At 46.9% G+C, this 12,661-nt stretch overlaps 1 long non-coding RNA gene across 1 annotated transcript; it reads left to right on the top strand.

Annotated features, from left to right (window-relative positions):
• Nucleotides 1–5,680: 5,680 nt before the first annotated feature.
• Nucleotides 5,681–11,020, top strand: LOC140002574 (uncharacterized). The gene is made up of 2 exons (XR_011809451.1): nt 5,681–8,645; nt 9,511–11,020. It is a non-coding gene; the product is annotated as an uncharacterized lncRNA (long non-coding RNA).
• The last annotated feature ends 1,641 nt before the right edge of the window (nt 11,021–12,661 follow it).

Below are 12,661 nucleotides of genomic sequence, written 5' to 3'. Positions count from 1 at the left end.
TAGAACTAGCTGTGCAGCCAGTCCCTTCCTTAGCCATCTTCTTCAAGTCCTTCTTTCCTATACCTTTCTTTCAACAGACCTAGGAATTCCAGGTTTATTTCCAAAGAACTACTCACAAACCTGAGAAAATCTGAAATGTTAGTTAATATCCTCCATCCTTGGATGAGCTCCGTTTCCCATTCTGTATAACAAACATCTAGGGGGCCAATCCAAGAAGAAACCATCCCATAATGAGCCTGTGAAGAATTTGGCAAACTACAGGCAGTCTATAAACAGCACCACTGAAATCACAATCAGTATATACAGAAGAGCTGGGCAGCTCTGAGGATTTTGGTCACCCTGGTAATTTGAAGAACCTCTAGTGTAGCGTGCTTCATCCTGAGCACACTTATGAACCTATTATGTAGGCAAAACAACACATTTGTACTTCCAGGTGCTTCCAGAAAACCTCCATTAAGGAGACGTTACACTGGAGTAACTTAATTAGTTTGCTTTAAAAGTGTCTGGTGTCCTTATGCTGCTCACTTCTATACCAAAATTGCTGGCCACTCAGTGTGGGTCTGAAATCATGAATAAATTCAGGCCAGGGACCTTTGTCTGGCCCTCAGGCCAACTGGCACAGATTCGCTTCTTCCAGTCTACAACAGATCTGATTCTGGGGCTCATCTGGTCCCCATGTGCTGCCCCTGTGGTCCTAATGTGACATTCTTAGTATTTATTTATTTATTTTTCCTGTGCAAATGAGCAACAATCGCATTGCAGTTGATCAGGGCGAGATTTTTTAGAGTGAATGGGTGCATGTCCACACACTGAAGTGTGGAAGAAGCACGGCACTGGTGGAGGGAGGGCTGTGTGGGGAGGATGAGCCAAGGTCTGGTTTGGGACCAGACCTTGGGTCACGCTGCCCTCCTTGCCATGCCATGGCACCGAATTTCAGGGCACTAGCTGCCACCAGCCAGGGCCAGGTCAGGCAGCAAGACGATAAAAGGTTCATTTCAAACGAAATGTTACTTTTGGTGAACCAGTACTTCTGCTATTCATCTCACTCTGGTAGCAGTGTTGCATTTCTGGTAGGTTTCCAAACACTATCCAAGTGATACTGCTCCTTACTGGGGCCCCTGCATAGCTGGACTATATTTTTGCTGATACTATTCCTGGTGTTACAGATGTGCTGTATAGATAAGGCTGCTAGACAGAACAGTGGTGGAATTGACCATTTTCCCAGAGCCACTCTGTTGACTTTGAGTAACAAGAGAAAAGTAATCCCTTCCCAGCATTATTTTTGACCTTAGAAGTGCCCCAGGTCTCATAAGGGCCTGCTGAGGGGGGCACCAGCGAGGGCAGCCAGGGATGGTACAGCAGGGATGACCCAGCAGATCTGGGCAGTGCACCCAAATACCTTGAGAAGGACTTTGCTGAACACAGGGCAGAGACGTCCTCCAGCAGCAGATATTTATAAATGCATATATAATATATAATATATAAATATGAATTTAAATATGTGGGTAATATATAAAAACTCTCTTCTTCAGGTGCTGGCTCTATGTGCTTAGCACTCAACCCTCTTTCCCTCTGCACACACACCAAACTCAAAACAAAATTGTCGGAGACTTACAGGTGTGCTCCCTGCAGCCATCAGGGAGGCTGCTACCCTCGTGTCTCAGCCTGGCACTGGCAGCCTGCTCAGTCCCATGTATGTGCCAGTGATACATCCCAAGCAGGAAAGCTCACTGCAAGATGTTCCCCAGCTCATTATTTCACTCAGCTGATTAAGAGGAGAGGTACCAGCAGCGAGCTCCTAACCAAGACACAGGGGCTGACCAAAGCACATGCAGATTTCAAGGTATTATGAAGACTGCTGGAGAACCCAGTGACTTCGCAGCTTATTTTTGCATATCTACAGGCTCTGAGTGAAGGAAAATGAAGTCCATAGGGCACAACACACCTCTGCAAGGCAAAGCTGCTCCCACTCCTGTAGCCACGAGGACAGGCACAGGCATCCAGCTGGCTCTGGTGTGCCCACTGCCTCTTCAGCCAAGACCTACATGTATTTGGAGTTTGTGCCCAGGTAATGTCCTCCATCTACTGAGTGCTGCTTCATTCCCTCCAGCTTCTCCTGCCCAGCATTTGCTGTAGGGGTCGGCCTGTGGAGGCGCCCCGTGAGATCGCCTCCTCCTGAAGGGAGATGGAGAGTGGGAAGGGAGGAGGTGAATGGCATGCCTGAAATGTGGGAAAAGAAACATTTAATCAAGGTTGCCATGGAAACTAGGAATGGACAATAAGTACTCCGGGGTTTTATCATTTCCCTTAGCACTTGTAACACACAACCTGTGTGAAGAGGAGTGTTATCACACGCAGGGGGACTGACAAATACCTGAATGGGAAAAAATGTGTGAGAAAATCTGTGCCAAGGCCTGTTGAATCCATCCCAACAGAGGGGCTGCATGGACAGAGGGGAGATGGCACTTTCGGGGGCTCCTAAAGAAAAGGAATGGGTAGCATGGAAAGGGGAAGTGTATGGGTAACGCAAAGGGAGACAGCTGGGGGACACTGCGTTTGGCACAAGAGCTGAGCAGAGAGCCCCATGCAACCCGGAGTATGTACCATCCTGGGGCTCTTGCTACTGCCAGCCCTGCTTTGGCACCTTCATAGAATCACAGAAACATAGAACAGCTTGGGTTGGAAGGGACCTTAAGGATCACCCAGTTCCAACTCCATGCCGTGGGCAGGGACACCTCCCACCAGATCAGGTTGTCCAAGGCCTCGTCCAATCTGGCCTTGAACACCCCCAGGGATGGGGCATCCACAGCTTCTCTGGACCTTCCAGTGGTCCTACACATCCTCACTCCAACCAGGCACCTCTTTCGTAGCTGTTGTGTTTGTGTTTCCTCACCCAGGTCTGTTTTTTTACTCAACAAGCCATGTATCACTTTCCCCACTCAAATTCATTTTGGCGCATTTGACTGGAAAAGGTCACGTAGATCCAGCTCAACCCCTAAATGACAGATCGTGCCCACACACCATCAATACATCAGAGAAGAAGACATTTCCTTGGTTACCATGCTTTCACAGGCCAAAAATCACTCTCTGTCCTCAGCACACCAAATATCCATTATGCTGTGGTCATGACTATTCTGGTCATTTCTCAGAGGTATGTTCCTCATCTGCCTAAAATATTAAATTTCTGCCTCCTGCTCCCACCCACATTCCCACTCCAATATTTCCTTCAGGATGTCTCTGTTGTTCTTACGGATGTGCAAAAAAACTGCAGGCACTTATCACATGAGGCACATCATGATGAGAAACACCTACCCTCCTCATGAAGTGCCACCTCCCTCCTATCCATCTTCCTGAAGTACATGCCAGCGATCATCTGCAACTGCTCTGCACAAAGCCAAATAATTCTTCCTTCTTGCTGAAACCACCAACAAAGAGCTTCCTTGGCCAGGCAAACAGCAAACACTGAATCCAGATGCCCGGAACAAGAAGAGGAGCCATAATGCTCCTTTCCTCTTTGGAAGCAAATAGTCCTTCCCCATCTCTTCAACCAGTCCCAATTTTTGCAATAAGAAATCATCACAGACCTTTCCATTCCACATTTATGTCAGAGGATATTTCATAGTGATCAACTAGCCTCTGCAAACCCACAGAAAATACGGAAAATACCTTTTTGTGTTGGCAAAGACTAGGCCTGTGTGTCTATCTCACAACATTTGCTGTAGCTCTTCTCCCAACCCCAGCTGGTGAGCTCTTGATCAGCAGCAAAATGTGAGAGTTAATGGCAGTGTGGTTGCTCACTTGGTTGGGCACACTTGTGGCTGTGTTCTTGTAGCCCTGGGCTCTGCTCACATCTGTAGTTGGGCTTTGTCATCCAAAAGCTTTGCCACTAGCAGCAGCCATCCAGTTCTGCACCATTACCTGGGTCTTACCAGTCATTGCTGCTTATCTGAGTCCTGAAAAAAAGTTTTACCAAGTAAAACTTCTTTAAATACACGCTCTGCCAGATTCAATCCTGTAGCATTACCTCCTGCAGCTGTATTACCTCAGTAGCAAATGCCTTAGGAAACCCCAGATGCAAATTCTTCTGCCTGCCCGACTACAAATGCATGTGCCTAATCCCATCCATATTAATGAATCTCATAATCATAGCACTTAGCAGCATGTCCTCCATCTGCTGCCCAACAGTAATTTGAAAATGGTGCCAGGAACATTAATGGATGTCAGGAAAGGATGTGAATCACGGGAGTTTGGCAATTTAATACATGTACCCCTCCAGACCAGTATTTCTGTGGTTTGATAGGCGCCCCACGATGTACTGCCAGTAAATCTGTAGAGCATGGAACAGAGCAGGGGACCACTGGACCTCAGGACAACTCCCAAAGTACTGAACAGTGTGTGCACAAGTACTGGCAGGAGAAGCATCTTAGAGTATTATGATAGTGTTACAAGGGAGGAAGACAAGTAAGTTTGATATAGTGCAGACAATATATGGATACATAACTATACGCAGAGAAATACACCTGCAAAGATATGGCCAAAGCTCTAAAAAAGTCAGGGTTTTATCTAGTTGGTCCAAAGGTGTGCTCTGAAATTCAGAGAAAGATGTGAATACTAGAGAGAGAGTGAAAACTGCAACCTGTCTTCCCAGTCAATAGCTGGGATTAAATCTGGAAGAGTTGTTTTTCACCACTGAGTTATAAGAGTATGTTGTGGCAGGTTTTCCATTTGAATCAGCTTTTTTATAGTAGGGAGAAACACATTGTTCAGTTGACTTTCTGGGAGCAGAGTCTCTCTCTGGCTATTTCAATGTACATACTGACTTACGGCAAACATGGCTTGAAGCACAGGCCTGCAGAGAATTCATGTTCCAGATAAATGCTTGCTTTTTGCTCGATGAGGCACTGGGATGAATAGGCTGTTGTTAGGTTAAATTCTTTCCTTGTTTCCAAGCAGGCCTCCCAGTAGCACTTGCAAAGATAAGAGGATCTGATCTCCAAATTCAGGGTGAAAGCTGATCTCTAGATCATGATGGAAATTATTCTCTTGTTTTCAAAGTATCGGGTAGTGGCCATAACTGCAGGCTGTTGTGTTAGTTCAGAGTGATAGAAAACACCCTGTGTTGTTCATCCTAACCGAGATCATTGCCACTCCATGGACATACACCCTCCTCTTCTTTTCTCACTGTTCTTCATTTGATATGTGACTTGACATTTTGCCTTGCTTGACATGTTGCTGTGTATCCTATATCCCCCAAAGCACACAAACAACTATGGGTCATGTTTGTTTGGTAACAGGTCTAGCAGCTGATGGACCTCCAAGCCGTCCGTGTGGGATATGGAGCTGGTTGGCATACAGAGATTTCTACCTTATAAATCCGAGGTCTTCTCCTTTATCACGTTGCTTCACAACGGAGATAAGTGTGTCCTACAAACACATTTGTGTTCATCTGAATCTTTTTATGGATTTGCTTTGACTATATTCATTCCATTTTTGTGTTTGCTTTCTACAGTTATCCTAGGGAACACATTTTCTGGTAGGAATACTCACAAGTGTGAATGCAGCGTGAAAACACATTTCAAACTCATAATAACAACCACTTACTTCACAAAATAATCCCAGAAAGTTACATTCAGCCACTTGGGAACAGAAACATATCACATCATCAGAATATCAACATCTCCCAAGGATCTGGCCACAAATGAGACACAGAGCACAGATTATTCCAATAAATTATTTAGCCAATAAGTCTGAACAATAGGTCCATATGTAAATATTGTGATCTCTTCTCAGATAATCTATGAAGAAAAATTATTCAGTTATGTGTCAGATGAATTATTCAACCAAAGGCTTGGAAAATAACTGAGATTCAAAACATTTGTTCGTACAGAAATCCTCCTTTTTATCAATTAATCTTGTTAGGAAGTTGGCTTCTGGCATAGGAAAAACTGAAAGAAAATGAAGCAGAACGGTTTCTTGCTGAAGAGCACTGAATATATGCAAACAACATCCTTGGTTTAAATGTAGAGAAGGAGTCTTTGCAAGCTAGCAACTTTCTTAAATATTTCCTTTCCTTGAGTTTGTAAAGTTATGCCGATATGCAAATGCAACACCTCAAAATTTCTGCAGAGATGCTCGAGGTCATAGTTAACACGTTTCTCAAAGATACCCAATAAATTAGTAAAACAGTTCTTCACACAGCTCCATTTGTTTCCTCTGCTGGGTCATGAACCACATTTCCTCCTTGCACCTCTCCTGAGTTGTATCACAGCACCCCACTAAGGAAAATATTAATACATATCTATTGACTCTCTCTTTCAAAACCACATTCAAATGCTTCTCCAAGAAAAGCAGCCTGTATCCCCCCCTGAGCATTGAAGTCTGCCATCTGGTAGGTTTGTACTTTATAGTCATGTAGAGGATATTAAATCTTCCTTTGTATGCAGAGAATTAAGTGGTGGAGGGGCTCCATATTCTATTTAAAAAAATAAAATAATATAAAAGGGAGGAAAAAAAAAAACAAAAACAGTTCGGAAAGTCATTGTGTCCAGAGAAGAATATTAGAGGGGCATTAAGTGGAAAGACAAAAGGCAAGCTAGCATCAACTCCTCGGAAAGCCGTAAATCATTCTGACTCCTCGGGTGGTTGGTTGAGTTCATTGTTACTTGGGTAATTATTGTCCTTCATCAGAACCTAAGCTTCTAAACAGATTTTGAAACAAAATCATCCCAAATGAGCAGCCAGGAAGACCTACTGGTGTCAAGGGGGAATCGTGGAAAAAATATCTTCAAGTAGATCCTTTAAGCAAACCCATAACTTTCCGTCTACATTGCTAAGTTGCTTATTTTTAGAAAATTGGTGCCTTTTTAGGCTGTTTTCTTTGGTCACTGAGGAATTCTTGAAGGTAGCTGGTTTCTAATAGAGAAAAAGCCCCCCAGACAAGGTTTTTGATTTACGTTTGGACTTTTGATGACCGTGTAACCTGGAGGCTTAGCCCCCTCCAAACCTGCTGTTGCATCTGCTGGCAGGAGCATCTGCCTGTGTGTTCTGTCTCTCCTGCGTGGTGGAGGCTGGCTGCAGATGGATCAGGTATACCCAAAGAGAGAGTGAAGAACCTGCAAATATATGGGCAAGCCAGAAATTTTGGGGACTTGTGTAAGATTTGATAATCTAAAGCGAAGTGCAGTGATTGAGCGTACACTACTTGCAAAGACATAGGCCAGCAGCTTCCAAAACAGCTTCATGACCCTAGAAGGCTCAAGCAGGGCCATAAACCTCAGGTAGGTCCAGGTTAATTTCATTGTGATGCTGATATTTTGGGTTGTTTTAAGCAGTCTGTCTGTGAGGATTCAAGAAACAGAAAAGTTGAGACCATTGTGATGGACAGCATGACCATGAAAGGCAGAAGAGCTCTAAAATTGAAACCCACTGTACCACCTGCACAGGGGAAGTGTCCAGTGCCCTACAGAGGAGCCCTGCATTCAGCCAAGTTCTCTAGAAATGTGGGGAAGCACAATAGCAACCATGAGCTCCCTTTTGTGCAATGCTGTAACCTCACTGCAAACTCAGCTGGACTTGAAGGACACGGCTGGCCCAGCTGCTGACCTGGGACTACACTCACCTCAGGGCTCTCAGAAAGTCTCCAAAAAGGGAATTCAACAGTTCTCGAATTGTGGCAAAGATACAAGAAGCCCTCAGAAAATACAAGACATCTGTTTGCACACTGAAGTGATGACCCAGCCCAGGAGAGTGCCTGAAATACAAAGTAGACCCCTGTTAGTCATCTGGAGGAACCAGCTGCAAGCCCTCCTGCTCACATCGCCCCTGCAGGGACCAACAACCCTGCAACTAGCAGCAGCAGCAGCGGACCTCTGAAGCCCTCAGCTATTCCCCCAGATTTGCAGACAGTTGGATTCCTACCAGACTCATGTGTCAGCAGGTCATAAAAAGCCTTAAGTCGTCTTTTCTTTTCCTGGCATTCTGGAAGAAGTTGTGCTAACAATGAGCCACTGCTTGACAGCTCCGAATCCCAAGCTGTTGGGATACAGTGTGACTTCCAACATATTGCTTCCAGCCCCCACCACCCACGGGGAATGGCCTGGCAGGGGGAGCAGCACAGCCGGGTAGGAGGAGTCTCCAACAAAGAAATCCCTCGCTCCCTGCGCTGAGCTAAAGGGCAGCACCCACATCACTCAATGCAATGAAGCCATTCAGCTTCTTGCTGAATGGTCAAAAGATCAGGAGCGAGTGGAAAACTTCATAAATTTTTGTGCTGCGTCGCCCGAATTGAAGGGTACTGAAAAATACCAAATCCGGAAAGGATGAGGGTTTTTTACCTTGAACTGCAACTTCAAACCCGTGCAGGAAAGCTAACTTTAGCGGGCTGAAGAAGGGAAAAAAAAATAAAATTAAACACCACCAATTGCTGTCATTGGACCTGGCTTTGCTCCAAGGTCTGTCAGGGCTGAGATTGATTGGGATGTATGGTATCCAGGAAACAGTCAGCACCTTCAGCTGGTTATAAAGCCATTTTAATTGTCTCGCTACCACCATGGCAACCATACTGACAGCCACGGGCGCCAGGAGAGACGGGATGTTCGAGGGGAGCCCTGTGCCTGTACACCACACCTGGCGATGCAGTGATTCAGGTGGGTACAACCTTGCTCAGGTGCCAGAATGGACCAAATTTGGAGAAGGAAAGGAAGTCAGGACTGTAATGCATAGTATCCTGTTAAAACAGCAGCATTAGCCATAATAATTTAAGTGAACCTTTGGTGTTTTATGGTGGACCCCATTGTGGTAGTGCCTGCAGGTGTAAGGGACACCAAGAATGACCCCTGCAGCAGCACACAGCCACGTGTGTACCTTACATATCCTGCTCCAAGTAACACCGTGGCATGACCAGATTTTGTAACCCAACAGCTTCAGTACCAGGCAGGAATTGATCCCTTTTTCTGGTGCCTGGTTTATGTGAGAGCTGAGCCAGCTCACCCAAGGCTGCTTGGACCGAGCAGCTGTGCTGCCTGGGCTTTCCTTCAGGATATTTAGCCAATGTGACTTCATGTATTGCAAGATGCTTCACAACAATGCCTTTTAAAATAATCAAATATCTGCAAATGAATTAGAAATCCTTCTCTCCCCTGTCTCTGCAAAACATTACTCAGCCAAATGTAGCTGGAAAATTGAAGGACTGAGAACTTTCCATCAGTCTTGGGGCTGGGATGATTAATGGTCTCGGAGCGCTTACAAGGTGACCTGCACATCTAACAACAAGGTATGACATCTCACGATTCAGAACAAGAGGTGCGTCAGGAGGGACAGCAGCAATCCACAGCGAGGAGTGGGATGGGAGAAGAAAGATCAAATTTACAACAGCAAACTCACAAGGTTAATAGGGCCGTGCATTGTGCATATTTATCCAATTCCTCCTCTTCACCTGCCAGCGTGGCTGTCCCCATTTCTGAATACCCTGCAACAGAAGCAAAATAAATTTATCTTTTATTTCATCCATAGAAAGGAGTTTTATAACACACATCAACGTGCATGCGGACAGACGCAGATGCCACAGCTCAGCTGGTGCATTGACCAGTTAAGGCATGAGAAAAAAAGCATCATGCACACCATGTAGAAGCAAGGTGGTAGCTGCATCTCTCACGAATTCATCCAGGTACTTCTCTCTCTTTTTGCTAATGCTTTGTGCTGGCTACTTCAGTGCAAAAAACTCCTTGAGCCACTGGAGCTGTCACACACCACGATGCCAGGCACAGGAGCATCCTCATGGGCTGCAAGGAGACCGGGGAGCTCCGGCTCAGCACCTCTGCAGCTCCATGCTCCTGTGTTGAACAGCACCCGATGCAGCCCCAGCTCAGCCCTCTGCAGATGCAGAGGAACTAAGGCCATGTTCATCATAGCACATGGCCCACGGTGGGAGTTTTGTCTGGGCTTCATATGCGTCTGAATGCTGTTACTAATTAATGTTTGTAATTATTAGTGTTAATTTGTTAGTATCGGCAATAAGGGAGGAGGCAGTTTAAAGTAGTAGAGCTTGGTGACCAACAGCAGATCAGTATCATTCAAGGCTTTATTTGGAGAAAGAAAGACCAATTTTGTCGCAAACCTGGATTTGACTTGTTTTGTCATGGCAATTAAAGTAATTGGCCTGAAAAAGCAGCTTGTGATGATATAGGAGGTAAACAATTAAAGACAGAAAATAATCCCATAGTCAGATGCCAGATGTTAAAAGCTGTAATTTCTATTCCAAGACTGTGACTCAACTTGCCCATCACATCTCCCCACGATGCTCCTCCATTCTGGCTAAAGAAGCACCACTGTACCTGCAGGCAGACAGGCAAAGAGGCATTTTTGAACAGCCGGGTTGGGCTCCACTCCCCCTCTGTGGCCTCCAAGTCCAACATGAGCTTGAGCTCTGCTGCTTCCAGGTCAAGATGAGAAGCACAAAGAGATAGCAGAAGAGGCCATGTCTACCAAGACTTTGGGGAGATGTTTTATAACATCTGTACTACCTACATCTGTTTTATTATCATCTGTACGACCTACTTTGGGGCTGATGCAGTGGAAGACTGTAAGGTGAAACCAAAAAGAGGAAAATGCCCCAGGAAAAACCTTGCTTTATCCTGCAGCTCTGTGGGCAGTAAGGATGAACACATACATGTGTGGGTGCTGCTATGGACACCCACAACGTGGAAATTGCCTGTCTAACCTGGGTGCCTTTGGCCATTATAACACTTTGGATTTTGGCAGAGACCCAAGGCAGAAGGTCTCTGAGGCAGCAGGGCTGGCACCATGGGACCACACGTGGTCTCCTCCCAGGAGAATGGAGGTGGCACATGTCCCAGGGCCTCAGCAACAACACGGCTCACCGAGCGTCTGGATCATAGGTTTTCATTTCCATGTAGTGTGTGAGATGAGTGCCCATCCCACACCAGGCTCTGTGAATGCAAAACCCTTCTCTTGGAGCCAAGAATTATTTCTACATTTATTTAATAAAGGCATCTATCCAAGACTGGGGGTCTCCGGACATAATCATGCAATTAAATTCAGTCTGCACGGTGTTCAGCTCAATTCCACAGGAGTACCACTGGCTGACAGGTACTTCCCCTGTTTCTCAGCTAAAGGGCCTTCCCCCTTCAGCCTACTTCAGAAAATGCACTGGGCTTCAGGAGCCACCAGAGTGGGCTTCCAGGAGGCTGCTCAAGGATTTCCATTTGATGCCATATGGGATGGAGGGAGGCAGCAGCAGGTTCATCCAGCGGAGGAGCTTGCACAGCCCCATAGCTGGATCCTGCCAAGTCCCAGGCACTCCCCGCACTGCCCTCGTGTACCTGGGCTGCACAGAAGGGGTACACAGGTTGCCTAGTATCTCTCTGGGGTTGTGGTCACAGTGACACCTCCTTCCTGAAGATTTTCTGCAATTCCCAATGTTCCTGGGGGGTCAGCTTTAACATCCACCCTATAAATGTAACCTTAGAGCCGTTCCGTCCTCAGACAAGAATAACTCATTATTGTGAGCCTGGGAACAAAACTGCTGCAAGCAAACAACCCCGTGCCACTGCCGAGTTCATTCTCAGCACACAGTGTCTTTATACACTGAAACCAAATATTGCACGTTTAGGTTTAAACTGATAGCTTCATTTTATACATGCTTGTAAAAGGAGTGTGTAAAAAGCAGGCGGGGTGTAAAAGCTCACAGTTCCAGAGCAGCTCCAGAGGAGAGCAGCCTCCAGCACTGCTTGGGTGCCTGTTGTGCCGGGGCCAACATTCATAGCCCTGGATCTGGGCAATGCCCTGGCTGATACTCTCTGTATAGAAATTGTATGTATGTCTGTTGGGATATTCCCAAATGGATTTGAGGGCATGGCCACAGATCCCTCCCATCCGCCATCCTCAGGGCATGAAGAGCCAAGCGCAGCTGGGCCAACGCTACCCTGCTGGCCTAATTCAGTTACCTTTCAGCTCAGCCCACAGCAGCAGGCAGGTGTCTTCCTTAAACCAGCAGCCAACATTTTGCTCCCCATCACCCAGAAGTGGAGGCCGAGCTCCTTGCTTCCCGGCAATTCGGTGTCTGCTGCTGGCAGGGTATTGCATGGACCAAGCTCCGGGATGGCCTCCCCTGGTCAGAGCCCATCCGCTGCTCAGTGCCCCGTGTGCTCGCCTCTCCTCGTGCTGGAAACGGGGCTGCTGAGCCCCCAGGGCCGAGCAAAGAGGGGACCCCAATGTCTCCACAGCTCCATTTGCTGGGTGTGCAGAGGGACTGAGGCGGGTCCTGGCCGCCCTCAGCACCTGTCCTTGAGCTGCGGGAGGACCATGGCCTGGTGGTTTCACAGATCTGAGTCCTCACCCCCACTGCTGCTCCCCACCCTCCTGCCCCGAGTGTCACCTCACTGATGTGCTTTTGACCCGTCCCTGTGGCACCACAGACACAGACAGGGCTCCCCTGCCAGCCTCTCTCTTGGACTGGTGCTTAGGGACGTGGTTCAGTGGGTGATAATGGTGGTATGGGGACAGCGGGACCGGGTGATATTGGAGGTCTTCTCCAGCCTTAATGATTCAATGATTCTCTCCACAGCGTTGGGCTGATACCCCAGCGGGGAGCTGCCCCTCGTCACACCTCTGAACGAGAGCAGAGCATGTCCCGGATGGGCAC

Source organism: Anas platyrhynchos, chromosome 5 (assembly GCF_047663525.1).
Source record: "Anas platyrhynchos isolate ZD024472 breed Pekin duck chromosome 5, IASCAAS_PekinDuck_T2T, whole genome shotgun sequence".
In the NCBI taxonomy this organism is placed as follows: Eukaryota; Metazoa; Chordata; class Aves; order Anseriformes; family Anatidae; genus Anas; species Anas platyrhynchos.
The sequence above is the reverse complement of the archived record's forward strand: the minus strand, read 5'-3'. Positions and strand labels throughout refer to the sequence as shown.